At 39.2% G+C, this 17,669-nt stretch overlaps 1 non-coding gene across 1 annotated transcript; it reads right to left on the bottom strand.

The window, feature by feature from the left end:
• Positions 1 to 17,113: 17,113 nt before the first annotated feature.
• Positions 17,114 to 17,207, bottom strand: trnai-uau (transfer RNA isoleucine (anticodon UAU)). Its single transcript has 2 exons — positions 17,170 to 17,207; positions 17,114 to 17,149 (listed from the first exon to the last, which is right to left on the bottom strand). It is a non-coding gene; the product is annotated as a tRNA-Ile (tRNA).
• Between the last annotated feature and the right edge of the window lie 462 nt (positions 17,208 to 17,669).

Raw genomic sequence — 17,669 nt, 5'->3', positions numbered from 1 at the left:
AATGAAATCCAGTGTCATGCTGATAAAAAATGGTATGCACAGTTTCTATGATGCAGTGAAAACCATTTACGGCCCCATAAACTGCTCCCTGGCACCTGTTAAATCTGCTGATGGAACATCTCTAATCAAGGATCAGACAATGATGGTGGAGCGGTGGACTGAGCATTTCAACAACGTGCTCAACCAGCCCACCCCAGTGGACCCAACTGTCTTTGCAGAGCTTCCTGAACATCCCAGCTTGCCAGATGTCGACCTCCGCCCCCGACCTTCAAAGAAATCCTGCATGCAGTCAAAACTCTGAAAACCAATAAATACCCTGGACCTGACAGGATCCTGGTTGAATTTCTCAAGGAAGGAGGCTACCTCTGTACACCGACACTGTATCTCTACATTTCAGAGGTGTGGAGACGAGAGTGTGTCCCGCAACAGTGGAAAGCTGCCAACATTGGGACCATCTAAAAGAACAAAGGAGACAAATCCATCTGCTCAAATAGTAGGGGTATCTCTCTGTTGGCCATTGCTGGAAAGGTCCTTGCCAAGGTCAGATGAGTCTGTGGAGGCGCAGACTCATCCTCGCAATATCAGAATGGGTCATCCCAGAGTCGCAGTGTGGTTTTCGGAAGGACAGGGGGATATTTGACATGATCTTTGTGACACGTCAGCTCCAAGAGAAATGCCGGGAGCAGCATAAGGACTTGTTCACTGCCTTTGTCGACCTTTCAAAGGTATTTGACACAATGAACAGGGACCTACTGTGGCAAGTCCTGAAAAGATTTGTGTGTCCACCCAAGTTTCTCACCATCCTTTCACAGTTCCATTCTGGGATGATGGCCAGAGTGGCAGTGGAAAGACACAGCTCAGAGACTTTAGGTGTGAAATCTGGAGTGAGGCAGGGCTGTGTGCTGGCTCCAGTTCTCTTCAACATCTTCCTTTTCTGTGTCCCAACAGTGCTACGCAGGAGGATGGAGGAGCAGGCTGGAGTTACCATACACTTTAGGCTTGATGGTAACTTGTTTAACATCACGAGGCTACAGGCAACTACCAAGCTGACCTCGGATACCATCATTGAGCTGCAATACACCAATGACTGTGCCCTGGTTGCCCATACACCAGAGGCTCTGCAAAACATCCTCTCGGCAGCTGTAACTCCATATAACAGAATGGAACTGACGATCAACACCCAGAAGAATGAGGTACTCTGTCAGTCCAGTGCTGACCGCCCATAAAATCCCACAATAACCCTCACAGCAGCAGGTCAACAACTGCTCACGGTGCCCTCCTTCAAATACCTGTGGAGCATAATGTCTGACACCTGCTCAACCGCCTCAAGCAAGCATCAGCATATTTTGATCATCTAAGGAGAAGGGTTTTTTAGAACAGCAACCTCAAACTCCACACCAAAGTGCTGGTCTACAGAGCAGAATGCATCACTGCATTACTGTACGGATGTGAGGCATGGACTATTTACAGCCGCAATCTAAGAAGCCTGGAGTCCTTCCATGTAAAATGTCTCCAGAAAATCCTTGGCATCACATTGAAGGACAAGTGCCGCGCAAAGAAGTGCTGGAGAGAGCAGGCAGCTGCACCGTGGAGTCCATCATGATCCAACATCAACTCAGGTGATTGCGGCTTGTCATACGAATGCCTAGCCATAGACTCCCACGCAGAATATTCTATGGTCAATTACACCAAGGCCAACACAGTGCTGGTGGGCAGAAGAAGTGGTTCAAAGACCAAATGAAGACCACATTGAAGAGATGCCAAATCAACCCCTTTTTACTGGAAGAACTTGCTTCCAGCCGAGACCTCTGGCGCTCCCACTCCTCACAGGGAGTGGATTATATGGAAGAACAGCGCATAGAACACCGTGCTGCAAAGCGTACGCAGAGGCATGCTCACTAAGCCACTCCTGCCCCTACATATAAATATATATATATATATATATATATATATATATATATATATATATATATATATATGTATATATATATAAATCCAGTATCATCTTCACTGTTTTCTGGCCATTTACTTCCAGACGGTCCACCTCCCATTTGTATGCAGACTCAGCATTGTCTTTACGGGGAGAAGAGCAGTGGGAAAGTACACTGCCTTGTGGGGATCCAGTGTTGATGGACATTGTCCTCCCCAGCCGCACATGCTGCTTCCGGCCTGTCAGGAATTCAGTGATCGCCCTACATGTGAAATCGGGAACATTGAGCTGGGAGAGATTGCCCTTTAGAAGAGTTGGGGGGATGGTAATGAATGCAGAGCTTAAGTCCACGAACAGGATCCTCGGGGAGTCCAGATGCTGGAAAATGAAGTGGAGGGAGATCTGTAATTGCTGTTGGTGAAGTGAGCTCTGGGAGTCAGGAGCTAACAGGGTAGATGTTGAGGGTTGATGGTCCATCAAAGCAAACATAGAAGGTGTTTAAGTTTTGGGCGAGTTTTTGCTTTTAGCAGCATGGGGGCTTTTGGCTTATAGTTGATGAGTTGCCTAAGCCCCCTCCAAACAAAGGTAGAGTTATTAGCAGCTAATTACTTTTTGAGTCTGTTTGAAAACGGTGATTTAACATTTTGGACCTCTGCTGAACCGGTGTTTGGCCTCCTTGTACAAAGTAGCTGCCTCTGTCTACACTTTTTAAGGGTGCTTCTTTTTCCCTCTTAAAGGGCAAATGCACTTTTTTGGGGGAATTTTTACATTGTTATTGTAAGCGCGAACACTGATGAACACTTTTTCTAGCGTAGTAACACATTGTTTTTCGACGATATTAGCCGTAAGCTAGCTTCTTGTGTCAGCAGCTGAATGGCTTTTGAGTTGTAATGCACAACACAATGCGATAGGATACCAATATGTACTGACTAAAAAACATGAACAATCTTATTACAATATCCGTAAAATATTAGCTAATATTTTATATTTTGTTAGTACACAGCTAGCGCGACGGTGTATGTATTGTAGTTGTACAGTGACGTGCTGCATGTATCATGATCAATGTTATATTGACTCACTCGGCCCCAAGTTCTACATCTGCAGCATCCAGTCACGCCGACACCACTCTCTCGGCTTATGTCTGCTCCAGTGTTTCACTCCTTCTTCGTGTTCGCTTCTATAACCATCAGTTCATTCTCCGTACATTCAGCTTCAAAAAGATAACGTTGTTGTGGAAGCTCTCTTCCAGTGGGTCCTCCAGACCACCAAGCATTGTCATGCAAGCCCGTTTCATGGTTACAATAGACTTTTATTTTTCAATAATGTTCTCAGATTGCTTTTCAGCAGTAGTCTGTTGGTCTCTCGCTCTCGCTCGCCCTCCTGCTCCAACAACTCTCTCTTCCCGGCTGCTGCCTTTTAACAGAGCGACAGGTGATTAGATAACTTGGCCCAGGTGGGCCATCTACGCACCTGTCACTGATTTAGAAGCCGGTCCTGGCACACCCCGCTTCGCTGCAGGCCACCCCCCACAGTTGTAAATCCTCATTTGTCCAAAAAAAGCCATCTTCGTTATCTATTACCAAGTCTGCAACAATTAGAAAAACACACGCTTTTGTTTTCGGAAGTCGGAAGTGTGTTGCTATGAAAACAGAAAGAAATGTACTGAGGAATTAATTTCTGGTAATGCAAAAAATGACCAAAAAACTTTAACTATTGTACATATTACATATTGTTATACATGTGTCTCTTACTACATTTTAAAATACTTGCAGTGTGTATAAAAAAACAAGTTGTTTTAGAGAGCTTTGCAAGCTACAATGGTGACTGCCACTAGCTACATATTGCAAGCATTTTTTATTCTTTGTAGAGTCCTAAAAAAAGATGTGTTTTCTTATCTTTCATAATAATTCTGAATGATAGGCAAAATTGCAAAACAAGTGCAGTTCCTCCACAACCTCACTGGTCCAACTCTTAATGTTCTCACAAACCGGTTTTGGGAGCTTTGGCCTCTGCCTGTAGGCAGGATTATGATGGACCATCACGTGATCTGAGAGGCCGAGGGCTGTGCGGGCAACGGCGCGATAGGCTTGTAGTGTAACAGTGATCCAAGATTTTCTCTTCCCTGGTGGAGCATTTTCTAAACGGTTTATATTTTGGTAATTCCTGGCTGGGACACTCCCCTTGTTGAAGTCCGAAAGCACAATAATCAAGGAGTGCGGAAAGTTTGTTCCACATGCAAAATCTGTTCCGCTAACTACGCTAAGCCTCGCGTGCGTTTGCATCTGGCCGGGTTTAAACCACAATAAATGAAGCGAACTCACGAGGGAAGTAGAATGGCTTGCAGTTTATGAACATATACTCCGGAGCAGGACAACAGTGTTTAGAGTTCACAGACACATGGGCGCAACATCCGCAGTTGACCGAGAAACAGGCGCCGTGCCTTTGCTCTTGTGGGAGCGCCTGTTGCGGTCGGCGCGGAAGAGCTGGTATCCATCCAGATGTAGCACGCTGTCCAGAGTCCGTTTACTGAGCCATGTTTCCGTAAAAGAAAAAGCACATGAGAAGTTCCCTTTTTCATTTCATCAACAGTGTCAACTCATCTTTCTTGTTGCTGAGTGAGCAGACATCAGAGAGGAAAATCCCAGGTAATAGCGTGAGTGATCCACGTCTGCAGAGACACACGAGCGCTTCAGATCACTTTTCTCTTCTGCCGTGTTTCAGTTTTTTGGTCAAAAAGATGGATTGACAAAATGGCAGTAGGTCATTTGCGGTCGTAACACTTATGTTGATACGCACTTCTCGGATGGAAGAGCACACCGATTCGCGATGAATGTGCAGAAAGACGCCATCTTTAAAGGCATAACCTTTATTAGTATTATTGTTTTGTCATGTCTTGGTGATCATGTTTTGTTTCATTTTTGCACTCTGTCAGTTCCTGTTTTTTCACTCCCTGTTTTGTCACCATGACGACCAATCAGTTTTCACCTGTCCTCATGTCATGCACCTGATTCACTTGAACTCATACACCTGTTGTCAATCACCACATCACTTTTGAAGCCTGTAGTTGCCAGGCAGTCAGCCTGGCAATATCACCTTTTACATTATTTTGCCTTAATGCAAGTTTTTGTTTTCATAGCCAAGTTTTGTACCTCCGTTGAGAGCGCCTTAGAGGTGTTCCTTTTTTCGAGTTAATATTAAAAGATGTTGTTACCTTCACATCGTGTCCGATCCAGTCGCTTTACACCACGGGAAAACAAACCACCATAGTCCACGTCATGGTAAATGGTAAATGGGTTGCATTTGTAAAGCGCTTTACTACCCCTTTTTAAGGAGCCCAAAGCGCTTTGACTGTATTTCCACATTCACCCATTCACACACACATTCACACACTGATGGCGGGAGTTGCCACGCAAGGCGCTCACCAGGACCCATCAGGAGCAAGGATGAAGTGTCTTGCCCAAGGACACAACGGACGTGACTAGGATGGTAGAAGGTGGGGATTGAACCAGTAACCCTCAGATTACTGGCACAGCCACTCTATCAACTTCGCCACACCGTCATGATATGTTTGGCCTTTTTCCCTACAATTTCAAGCTAAGAGAAACTTCAGCGTAATGCATTTGTCAAAGTGCCAAAAGGAACATCAACAATGTATGTAGGTGTAAGCATTGGCGTGTCTGTGTGCACAAGTTGGGGGTTATACTAAAATGTTGACAGTGGTAATGACACAAATGGGTCGTCCAGAGAGTTCATACACAGCTTTTGCCATTGGAACCTTCATTTTGTTGTTATTCCAGGAGGCTTTCACACAAAATCATCGGGTTTGTACACAGTTGAGTTGCTCTGTTGACCTTTGTGCATTTTAGTTGTATAACTGTCAAAAGTATAATAACAATTCAGAGCAATATTTTTTTGAAAATATGTCAAAAGACGAGATTATGGGCATACAAAGCTAGGTCAGTGCAATCAAAACAGCGCAAAATGGTGTGCGATCATAGTGTGGTTCTGATCACAACATGGGCAAATACATGCTGCCCTTCAAGGCCATGTCCACACACACACAGATACTTAATAAACACATTTTTATCTCTGTGTTTAGGCCTCTTGTCCACACGCAGACGCATACTTTTGTCATTAAAGACGCAGACTTTTGCAAACGCTGGCCAAAGTGTAGAGTTCCAAAACTCTCCGCTTGGTGTATGCGTGTACACGGCCCAAACGGAGACTTGTGATGACGTCACGGTTGTGCTCTGTCTTCCAAGTTCAGCAACACTTCCTTGCTGACTTTAAACACACTATAAAATGACTTACTGTATGTTTGAACATAAACATGCTGCTCGTTTCACTCAACATTAATAAAAAAGACACATCAAAATGGGCTTTGCAACACTCATGCCGGCGCTAATGACAGTCAGCTGTTTGGGATACGATCGCTGTGGAACCTCCACCTGATGGGACAACTGTGAAAAGCACGACTTTTTGCTGTGTGTCATAAGAAAAGTGCAAAATTATTTTATGTTTTTAGTCCTTGCTTAACGACAAATCATGAAGTTAAAGGCCTACTGAAATGAGATTTTCTTATTTAAACGGGGATAGCAGGTCCATTCTATGTGTCATACTTGATCATTTCGCAATATTGCCATATTTTTGCTGAAAGGATTTAGTAGAGAACATCCACAATAAAGTTCGCAACTTTCGGTGCAAAGAGAAAAAGCCCTGCCTCTACCGGAAGTCACAGACGATGACGTCATATGTTGATGGCTCCTCACATATTCACATTGTTTTTAATGGGAGCCTCCAACAAAAAGTGCTGTTCGGGCCGAGAAAACGACAATTTCCCCATTGATTTGAGCGAGGATGAAAGATTTGTGTTTGAGGATATTGATAGCGACGGACTAGAAAAAAAAAAAAAAAAAAACGCGATTGGGACGGATTTCAATTTTTTTAGACACATTTAAAAGGATAATTCTGGGAAATCCCTTATCTTTCTATTGTGTTTCTAGTGTTTTAGTAAGTTAAATAGTACCTGATGGTCGGAACGGTGTCTCCACGGGTGTGTTGACGCGCAGTGTATCAAGGGAGTCGCTGGCAGCTATGGACGACACAAGCTCAGCTTCACTCCGGTAAGAAGCGACTTTTTAACCACAATTTTCTCACCGAAACCTGCTGGTTGACATTCCATCTCGATTCATGTTCGCTTGACCGCGCTCCGATCCATAGTAATGTTTCATCTCTAGGAGTTTCAAACAAGGAATCACCGTGTGTTTGTGTGGGTAAAGGCTAAAGCTTCCCAACTTCATCTTTCTACTGTGACTTCTCCAATATTAATTGAACAAATTGCAAAAGATTCAGCAACACAGATCTCCAAAATACTGTGTAATTATGACGTTTAAAGGGGAACATTATCACCAGACCTATGCGAGCGTCAATATATACCTTGATGTTGCAGAAAAAAGACCATATATTTTTTTAACCGATTTCCGAACTCTGAATGGGTGAATTTTGGCAAATTAAACGCCTTTCTGTTTATCGGTCCTTTAGCGATGACGTCAGAACGTGACGTCACCGAGGTAACACACCCGCCATATTCATTTTCACATTACAAACACCGGGTCTCAGCTCTGTTATTTTCCGTTTTTTCGACTATTTTTTGGAACCTTGGAGACATCATGCCTCGTCGGTGTGTTGTCGGAGGGTGTAACAACACTAACAGGGAGGGATTCAAGTTGCATCACTGGCAAGAAATCTTCCGCCAGACCCCCATTGAATTTGCCAGAGTGTCTGCCAGCGATGCTAAGGCAGACATGGCACAGAGATGTATGGATAACCTGCAGATGCATTTGCAACGATTAAGTCAACAAAATCACAAAGGTGAGTTTTGTTGATGTTGTTGACTTATGTGCTAATCAGACATATTTGGTCACGGCATGACTGCCAGCTAATCAATGCTAACATGCTATGCTAATCGATGCTAACATGCTATTTATGCTAGCTGTATGTACATTTGAAACTAGATACCCACATTTAATGCGAAACAAACACTTACCAATCGACGGATTTAAGTTGCTCCAGTGTCACAAGATGCGAAAGTCCTGATCGTTTGGTCTGCACATTTTACCGGCGATGCTAATAAGGCAGCCATGCTATGGGCCACTTCATTAGGTACACCCACGCTATGGCCGAATAGCGTCAATAGCTATTCACTCAATAGCTTCAATTTCTTCCTCAATTTTGTTTTCGCTATCTGCCTCCATACTCCGACCATCTGTTTCAATACATGCGTAATCTTTTTAATCGCTTAAGCCGCTGAAATCCGAGTCTGAATCCGAGTTAATGTCGCTATATCTTGCTGTGGTAACCACCATGTTGTTTGTATTGGCAGCCCTGTATGATGTCACAGGGAAATGGACGGGTGGATATAGCGATGGTGAAAATCAGGCACTTTGAAGCAGTTTTTCGGGATATTGTAAAATTTTGAAAAAAACTTTGAAAAATAAAACAAACCACTGGGAACTGATTTTTTTTGTTTTTAACCCTTTTGAAATTGTGATAATGTTCCCCTTTAAGCAGACCACTTTTAGCTGTGTGTGTGTACAGCGCGCATACTTCCTAAAAACCCGTGACGTCTTGCGTACACGTCATCATTACGAGACGTTTCCAAGACGAAACTCCCGGGAAATTTAAAATTGCAATTTAGTAAACTAAAAAGGCCGTATTGGCATGTGTTGCAATGTTAATATTTCATCATTGATATATAAAGTATCAGACTGCGTGGTGGGTAGTAGTGGGTTTCAGTAGGCCTTTAACTTACGTCCTCCTTGTAGCGTGTACTGATGTTGAAGACAATATACACTTCATTGCACATGAACCATATCACTATATCCGTGATTAAATGCTTTATAATTCCCTTAAACATGCAAAATGGTTTCCTTGGCTCTTTAGTGCGTGCTGATTTTAGAAATAATGTACACTTCACTGCACATGTAATACATCTCCATGTTGCTGAACATGTTATAATTCTATGAGTGTTGGGTTTCAGCAGCACAGGTGTGCATTCACTCTTTAATAATGTTCCCAGGGCTCTGTGTATGTGGAGGCTGGTTTTAAAGATAATGTACGTGTCATTGTACGTCTAAAGTCGATCAAAATAAACATAATGGAGGTGTTATGCAACCAAAAGAGATATTGCTGCTTTTTTCACACTTTTTAATGGACAAAATGTGCGTGATGAATCAATCAATAAATCACAAATTATTTATATAGCCCTAAATCACGAGTGTCTCAACGGGCTGCACAAGCTACAACGACATTCTCGACTCAGATCCCGCATCAGGGCAAAAAAAAAACTCAACCCAATGGGATTACAATAAGAAACCTTGGAGGGGACCGCAGATGTGGGGACCCCCCCTGGGCGACCGGTGCAATGGATGTCGAGTGGATCTAGATCATAGTGTGAGTCTCCAGTCTGTAGACATGACAGCGGGTGTATGTGTTTATGTGTAGACATAGACAGTTTTGAAACTACAATTGTGTGGATGGAGATTGTTTTAACCCCAAATATGTGTTTTTCAAACTCTCCTTGTCCGTGTGGAAATAGCCTTATACTGTTGAAAAACTAACATTTCTATAGTGCTGCAAAAGTTTGATAGACATTTGTCATTTTGTCATGTCATGTCGGTGTTTCCTGTTGGGAATTTGTCAGTCTTATTCTTTTTTTTGCATATGACTAGTGTAGTGTTCATATTGTTTCTGTGCACTTTTATCAAAAAATGTCCTAACTCGATTGCAGTAATGTACAACTACCTCTGCCTACATGTTCAATAGGGAAGTGCAATTTTGTTTGTCAACACTTTAATTTAATTATTTTATTTATTGTTTTGCTTGCATATGTTTGAGGCCTCCCCTCGATAAAATAGCATTGCTTTTAGTCGTGATTTTCAATCAAGTGCAACATTTCGTTAAAGTAAATTTTATCGTTATTTTAGTTTTTTTAACTTGAAGATTTAAATGTTTATACTCAAATTACAATGTTAACATATACGAGAAATTGTAAAATGTTTATTGCATTTGAAAGAATATACATCAGTGGTTTAATTTGGTCTGAAAAAAAATATGGTAATAATTTGTTGATCAATATATCGTTGAGCAAAATTTGTTATCGGCCCAGACCTACAAGTTGCTCCTTTCAGAGACACTGCACCTCAGTGTTTGGAACCATCCCTCACGAAAGAACTATGAATCAAACAAGACTCCGTCAGAAGGGACACAAGCTACAGTATGTGATGCCAGAATATATTCCAGCCTTAATACGCGTTCGCTGTCTTTGTATATACCCGTATCTGTTGTTTTACAGGCTATGTTTTATCAATCAGTCAATCAATCAATCAAAGTTTATTTATATAGCCCTAATCACAAGTGTCTCAAAGGGCTGCACAAGCCACAACGACATCCTTGGCTCAGTTCCCACATCAGGGCAAGAAAAAACTCAAACCATTGGGCGTAATGACAAACCTTGGAAGGGACCGCAGATGTGGGGACCCCTTCCTGGGCGACCGTTGCAATAAATGCAGAGTGGATACGGTTAATAATGTGAGGGTCCAGTCGACAGTGGGGCCAGCAGGGGAACCTCTTGCATGCAGACAGGTCGCGGCGCAGAGACGTCACCAACTGATGCATAAAGAGTGTTCAACCTGGGTCCTGACATCATGTGCAAGTCCAGTCCATTGGGAGACCAGCAGGGGAGAACAATTTACAATTTTCCATATTACATATAATCTGCCAAAATCAAGAATTAGGTTAGAATAGATCAGAAAGTTTTATTGACATTAGATTAAATGCTTCATGATTTATGGTTCCCACTCCTGGTTTGTACTTTAAGAAAAATAAAATTTTAGTCAGTACTAAAAACAAAACTATGGATAAAAGTACACATATAAACCGTGTAGCAGGCAAAATACACATTGCTTAAGATAAAACACAAAGTATAGGAATTTGTTACAAAATTTACTCATTTCAATTGGGCAGTTTTAACTTAGTTAATATTTAGCATCAAGCCAAGCAGCTGTGTGCACGTCTACATATTTACATGTGCACAACAGGGGAGCTGGTTAACTCTTGTGAGAGTAGCATATGTGTGTTCGCGAGAATGGCAACGTGTTGGCTGAGTGACGTCAGTGAGTAAAGAGAGAGAGAGGTAACGCATGCACTACGCAGTAAAATGGTGAACGGCTCCGGTTGTGTCCTGCAAAATGAACAATAAAGCCATTGTCATGACTTGGGGGCCTAGTCATTCTGACCCGAAAGCGGAGTTTAGCAGACCCATTGCTGGGTAAAGTAAAGGGGTTACCCCCGACGAAAACATCAGCCCTGGAGGGAACGTCTGCCCTGTGCTCCTCGACGATGGTCTGGGAGCCGAACAGGAGGAAACGTGTGACCGTAACTACATGATTACATGTCACTCTTTAAAGCTCCTTGTGCACATCTTTAAATTGCTCATTTTTTTAAATGTTTAGCTACGTTTAAAACCCATGTTTTAAAACAACACTTGCAGCACGTCACCTTTATTGTTAGTTTTGAAGCCCAAATACCTCCATATTACCTCCATATTTGGCCATTGTTCCTCTCCACAATATTATTGCTTGTATGAACTTTATGTGTGCATTTTGACACACTTAACATCATGCGCCTCGGCTCTGTAGTCACCGCCACACATGAGCCTAAAAGATACTGGTATTTTTCACAGCTAGTAGAGTATCTTATTTTTTTGTGATAGAGTATTTGGAGCACATACTTTTTGGTCACAAAAAACATTCATGAAGCTTGTTTTTTTTTATGAATTTATTATGGATCTACTGAAAAATGTGACCAAATCTGCTGGGTCAAAAGTATACAGTACATACAGCAATGTTAATATTTGGTTACATGTCCCTTGGCATGTTTCACTGCAATAAGGCGCTTTTGATAGCCACCCACAAGCTTCTGGTAAGCTTCAGGGTGAATTTTTGACCATTCCTCTCGACAAAATTTGTGAAGTTCAGCTAAATGTGTTGGTTTCCTGACACACACATATATATATATATATATATATATATATATATATATATATATATATATATATATATATATGTATATATATATATATATATATATTAGGGGGGTGGGGAAAAATTGATTCGAATACAAATCGAATCGTTTACGTTGTGCGATTCAGAATCAATTCTCATTTTTAAAAAATCGATTTTTTTATTTTTTATTTAATTTTATTTTTTATTTTTAATCAAGCCAACAAACCACTACACCAGTGTTTCTCTAATGGGGGTACGCGTACCCCTGGGGGTACTTGAAGGTATCCCAGGGGGTACATGAGATTTTTTTAAAATATTATAAAAAACAGAAAAAATTCAAAAATCTTTTATAAATGTATTTATTCCCCCCATGCCATGATGGTTTGATCCTACCTGGCGGTGCCGCACGGCACCCACTATCAATAAACTATCGATGTAGAAAACAATGGAGGCGTTGTTAAAGCGTAGCAGTAATGCAGCTGAAAACGAGGAGGAACATGTGCCAAATAAGGCCAAACCAGAGCCGGCACAATTAAGACAGTATTCCGAAGAATATGTGTTAGTGGGATTTACGGCTTCGAGTTGTAACCCCCCCAAGGCATTGTGTTTTTTCTGTGGAGAAATGTTAGCTAACAGCGGCATGAAGCCCACACATATTCAGCGGCATCTCCGGACAAGACACGCTTGCCATGTCGGTAAGCCACCTGATTTTTTTAAGAGGACACTAAATGAATTCAGGTCATCTCAAGGCACGATGCGGAAGGCGTCCACAATATCACCAAGACTGACAAATATCCTCAGTGAAGCACAAGCTCAGGTTTCTCACTAAAATGTCCGTCAAAAAGAACTGTGAAAAGAAGTGCAACATTGCAATATTCCGTGTTGACCGCTAGATTTTTTTGTGGATATGTTCCATAAAAATTGATATTACATATTTATTTTTTGTGAAGAAATGTTTAGAATTAAGTTCATGAATCCAGATGGATCTCTATTACAATCTCCAAAGAGGGCACTTTAAGTTGATGATTACTTCTATGTGTAGAAATCTTTATTTATAATTGAATTATTTTTTTATTTTTCAACAAGTTTTTAGTTATTTTTATATATTTATTTTCTAAATAGTTCAAGAAAGACCACTACAAATGAGCAATATTTTTGCACTGTTATACAATTTAATAAATCAGAAACTGATGACATAGTGCTGTATTTTACTTCTTAATCTCTTTTTTTCAACCAAAAATGTTTTGCTCTGATTAGGGGGTACTTGAGTTAAACAAATGATCACAGGGGGTACGCCACTGAAAAAAGGTTGAGAACCACTGCACTACACAGCAATACCATAACAATGCAATCCAATTCCAAAACCAAGCCTGACCCAGCAACACTCAGAACTGCAATAAACAGAGCAATTGAGAAGACACAAACACGACACAGAACAAACCAAAAGTAGGGAAACAAAAATTAATATTATCAACAACAGTATCAATATTAATTATAATTTCAGCACAGCAGTGATTAAAAATCCCTCACTGACATTATCATTAGACATTTATAAAAATAATAAAAAAAGAACAATAGTGTCCCAGTGGCTTACACTCATAAGCTTGACAACACACTGTGTCCAATGTTTTCACAAAGATAAAATAAGTCATATTTTTGGTTTGTTTAATAGTTAAAACAAATTTACATTATTGTAATCAGTTGATAAAAGCTTTTAAAAAAAAAAAATCTACTACTCTGCTAGCATGTCAGCAGACTGGGGTAGATCCTGCTGAAATCCTATGTATTGAATGAATACAGAATCGTTTTGAACCGGAATAATATCGTTTTTGAATCGAGAATCGAATCGAATCGAATCAAAAAAATCTATATACTATCGAATCGTGACCCCAAGAATCGATATTGAATCGAAACGTGGGACACCCTAAGATTCACAGCCCTAATATATACATATATATATATATATATATATATATATATATATACAAATATATATATATATATATATATATATATATATATATATATATATATATATATATATATATATATATACATATATATATATATATATATATATATATATATATATGTATATATATATATATATATATATATATATATAGATTAGAATATCTCCCTAATACTGAGTTCTCAAAGTTGGCAAGTATGTTCGCTGGGAGTCTTGGAATGTAAATCCAAGGGTGGAGGGTTACTGGACATTAATACATCAATTTATGGTAGATAATATTGTGAGACACGCTTTTAAACTCACAAAGATCACACTAATGTTAGCACACAAACTCAGAAAGATCACACTAATCCTTGAAATGAGACTTTTGCCTTGTTTTAACTGCACTACTTCATACTCCATCACAACATTCGGTTTTGGTGAACAAAGTCTTTTTCTGACAGCTGAATTATAGATGCATCACTAGTCAATATGTAAGCAAACATTACACTATATAATATATAATAATACATATTTTGATTCTGAAGAAATAGCGATTGTTGAAGGACCGGGATTGAAGCTGTGGCATATTTGCATATTTCATATCCAGGCTTGCATATATTCTATTACTTTATAAAAAATGTCCAAGTAAAAAAATACACACATTATTAAAGTGAGGTGACTTTTTATTTTTTAGCAATTGTTGCGATTTCCTGCCGGAATCCTGTCAACTTCCTTTTTCATTTTATTGAACTGTGCTGCAAGTGACGTCGAGGCCACATTGGGGCCACAGCAGTGTGATAAACAATACATTTTCCTTGTAGTGTAAACCCGTCTGTTGGAAAAAATGCAATAAAAAAAACTAAATCATATTCGAGGCACTTTGGCCTGCAGTGTAAACATAGTCTTTGAAGCCATCCTGTTGACTGTACACTGCTGGATACAGTTGGCCTTCAAAAGTGGATCTTAGGAGATCACACACACGCTTTTTAAATGTAAACTCTGCTATATTGATTACCTTTAACTTTAAGTTCTCCTTATAGGTTCTTGTATTTCTAATACGCCTTTAATTTTCCTGTTCTAATGTTGTGCATAGGAGAGCTACACAACTTAAAGCAATCTGAGAAATCTAGTAGTACTTGCATTTAAAATCTTAAACATCCATTCATCCATTTTCTACCGCTTGTCCTGTTCAGGGTCGCGGAGGTTGCTGGAACATATTTTAAAAACACATATGTACTGATAATAATCATCTGTAGCCTATAACGTTTTATTCAGCATAAATCGCACAGGATGTCACTGTGTGTAAAATGTTGCTTTGAAATGCATATAAAGATAGCAAGACACAGACAAAAAATTGGAGGTAAATTACTAGTCCAACTGTTTTTGTTCAAACAGAACACACAGCCAATCATATTCATGCTCATGCATCCTGGCAGTTGATCCAGTTTAAGGAAATAGGAGTAAGAGCAAACTGTGGACAACAGCAGCCCTTACTGGAAGAAGAGTAAACTGCAAAATAAAAGAATACACTGTCCTACAATTCAAACAACCATATCTGAACTTGAAATTGGTATGCTTTAATCTTTCGTTCTGGCTTGTAATATCATGTATGCTAGTAAAGTGTAAATCAGGGGTCACCCGCGGGCACCAGATCGCCCGTAAGGACCAGATGAGTCGCCCGCTGGCCTGTTCTAAAAATAGCTCAAATAGCAGCACTTTCCAGTGAGCTGCCTCTATTTTTTAAATTGTATTTATTTACTAGCAAGCTGGTTTCGCTTTGCTCGACATTTTTAATTCTAAGAGAGACAAAACTCAAATAGAATTTGAAAATCCAAGAAAATATTCTAAAGACTTAGTCTTCACTTGTTTAAATAAATGTGTTTATTTGTTTACTTTGCTTCTTACAACTTTTAGAAAGACAATTTTAGAGAAAAACATACAACCTTAAAAAAGATTTTAGGATTTTTAAACACATATACCTTTTTACCTTTTAATTTCCTTCCTGAGAATTTAAATCAATGTTCATGTAAAAATGTTGTATTTATTGTAAAGAATAATAAATGCATTTTATTTTAATTCTTAATTTTAGCTTCTGTTTTTTTGACAAAGAATATTTGTGAAATATTTCTTCAAACTTATTATGAATAAAATTCAAACAAAATATTCTGGCAAATCTAAAAAATCTGTAGAATCAAATGTAAATATTATTTCAAAGTCTTTTGAATTTATTTTTAAATTTTGTTCTGGAAAATCTAGAAGAAATAATGATTTGTCTTTGTTAGAAATATAGCTTGGTCCAATTTGTTATATATTCTAACAAAGTGCAGATTGGATTTTAACCTATTCAAAACATGTCATCAAAATTGTAAAAATAATCTTAATCAGGAAAAATTACTAATGATGTTCCATAAATTATCTTTTTAATTTTTTCAAAAAGATTCGAATTAGGTAGTTTTTCGCTACTTTTTTTTCGGTTGAATTTTGAATTTTTAAGAGTCAAAATTGAAGATAAACTATGTTTCAAAATTACATTTTCATTTTTTCCCCTCTTTTAAACCGTTCAATTAAGTTTTTTTTCATCATTTATTCTCTGCAAAAAAACTTCTGTAGAAGGAAAAAAAATGTATGACGGACAGAAATACCCTCTTTTTTTACATTTATCTGTTTCTATGTATATTTATTGTGAGAAATCATTAAGATAATCAGTGTTTCCACAAAGATAAATATCATTAATTATTAACAATAACATAGAGTTAAAGGTAAATTGAGCAAATGACTTTAAATGACCAAACATACACAGTAAAAGAGGCATATTTCCTGTGTGATTAGCTTCACAGTTGTATTACAGTTGAATATGAATAAAAATATGGATATTTCTCACCAGTGAGTATTTTAACTGTCATCTTGACATTTTGTGTCATTGGAAAAATAACAATGATCAGATTTGACAGTTATGTTATTGCCACGGATATGTTGAAACTGCTGTCAAAAGTAGATATTTGCTGCCCTCTACTGGCTGCAAAGCCAAAACGCAACTTTAGATCTTTCTCTCTCAATACGTTCACTTTCATTTCAAAATCCTTACTGTCACAGAAAACTGAGTCGCAATATGATACATTTTCCTTAAAATGTGTGAAAAAAAAATGTTACGTGTTTTCAAAATTCTGCTCCAGGTGAGGCTCGAACTCACAACCTCGGCATCGCTCTGCAGTGAACTGTCATATAAGTACCGCGCGCTAACCGATTGCGCCACTGGAGCCCGGCTAAACCGGTGAACATATAGCTTTATAACTACAACAAAGACCCAGCACCCCTCCTGTTTTCACGCCATAATTTATTCGCTGTGAACCTTTTCCTTCTATTTTTGATTGGGGAAATATTACAGTTAACCATGAGGGAATACACGATTAGAAAAAACATAGATTCAATAACACTTGGTTACATTGTCGATGTGATTTAGAACATAAAATACGAGAGCTTTTTTTCTACTTTCCCTATGTTGTTGGTTGTGAACCCCAAATCAAACACATACTATACGCCCGTTTAGACAATACAGTAGTGTTACACCAAAGTGTATATAAAGTGGAGGTTAGTTAAATAAAAACAGAAATCTTGATGACTGCTTATGCAAGAAAAACAACGACGGTTGAAAATAAGAGAAAATGGGGAGTCGTTTCACACACATGTTGATAAATAATTTGCCTTACCATAAAAAAACCGA

The sequence above is a fragment of the Nerophis ophidion genome, linkage group LG09 (assembly GCF_033978795.1).
Source record: "Nerophis ophidion isolate RoL-2023_Sa linkage group LG09, RoL_Noph_v1.0, whole genome shotgun sequence".
Classification (NCBI taxonomy): domain Eukaryota; kingdom Metazoa; phylum Chordata; class Actinopteri; order Syngnathiformes; family Syngnathidae; genus Nerophis; species Nerophis ophidion.
This window is presented reverse-complemented; position numbering and strand designations above follow the sequence as displayed.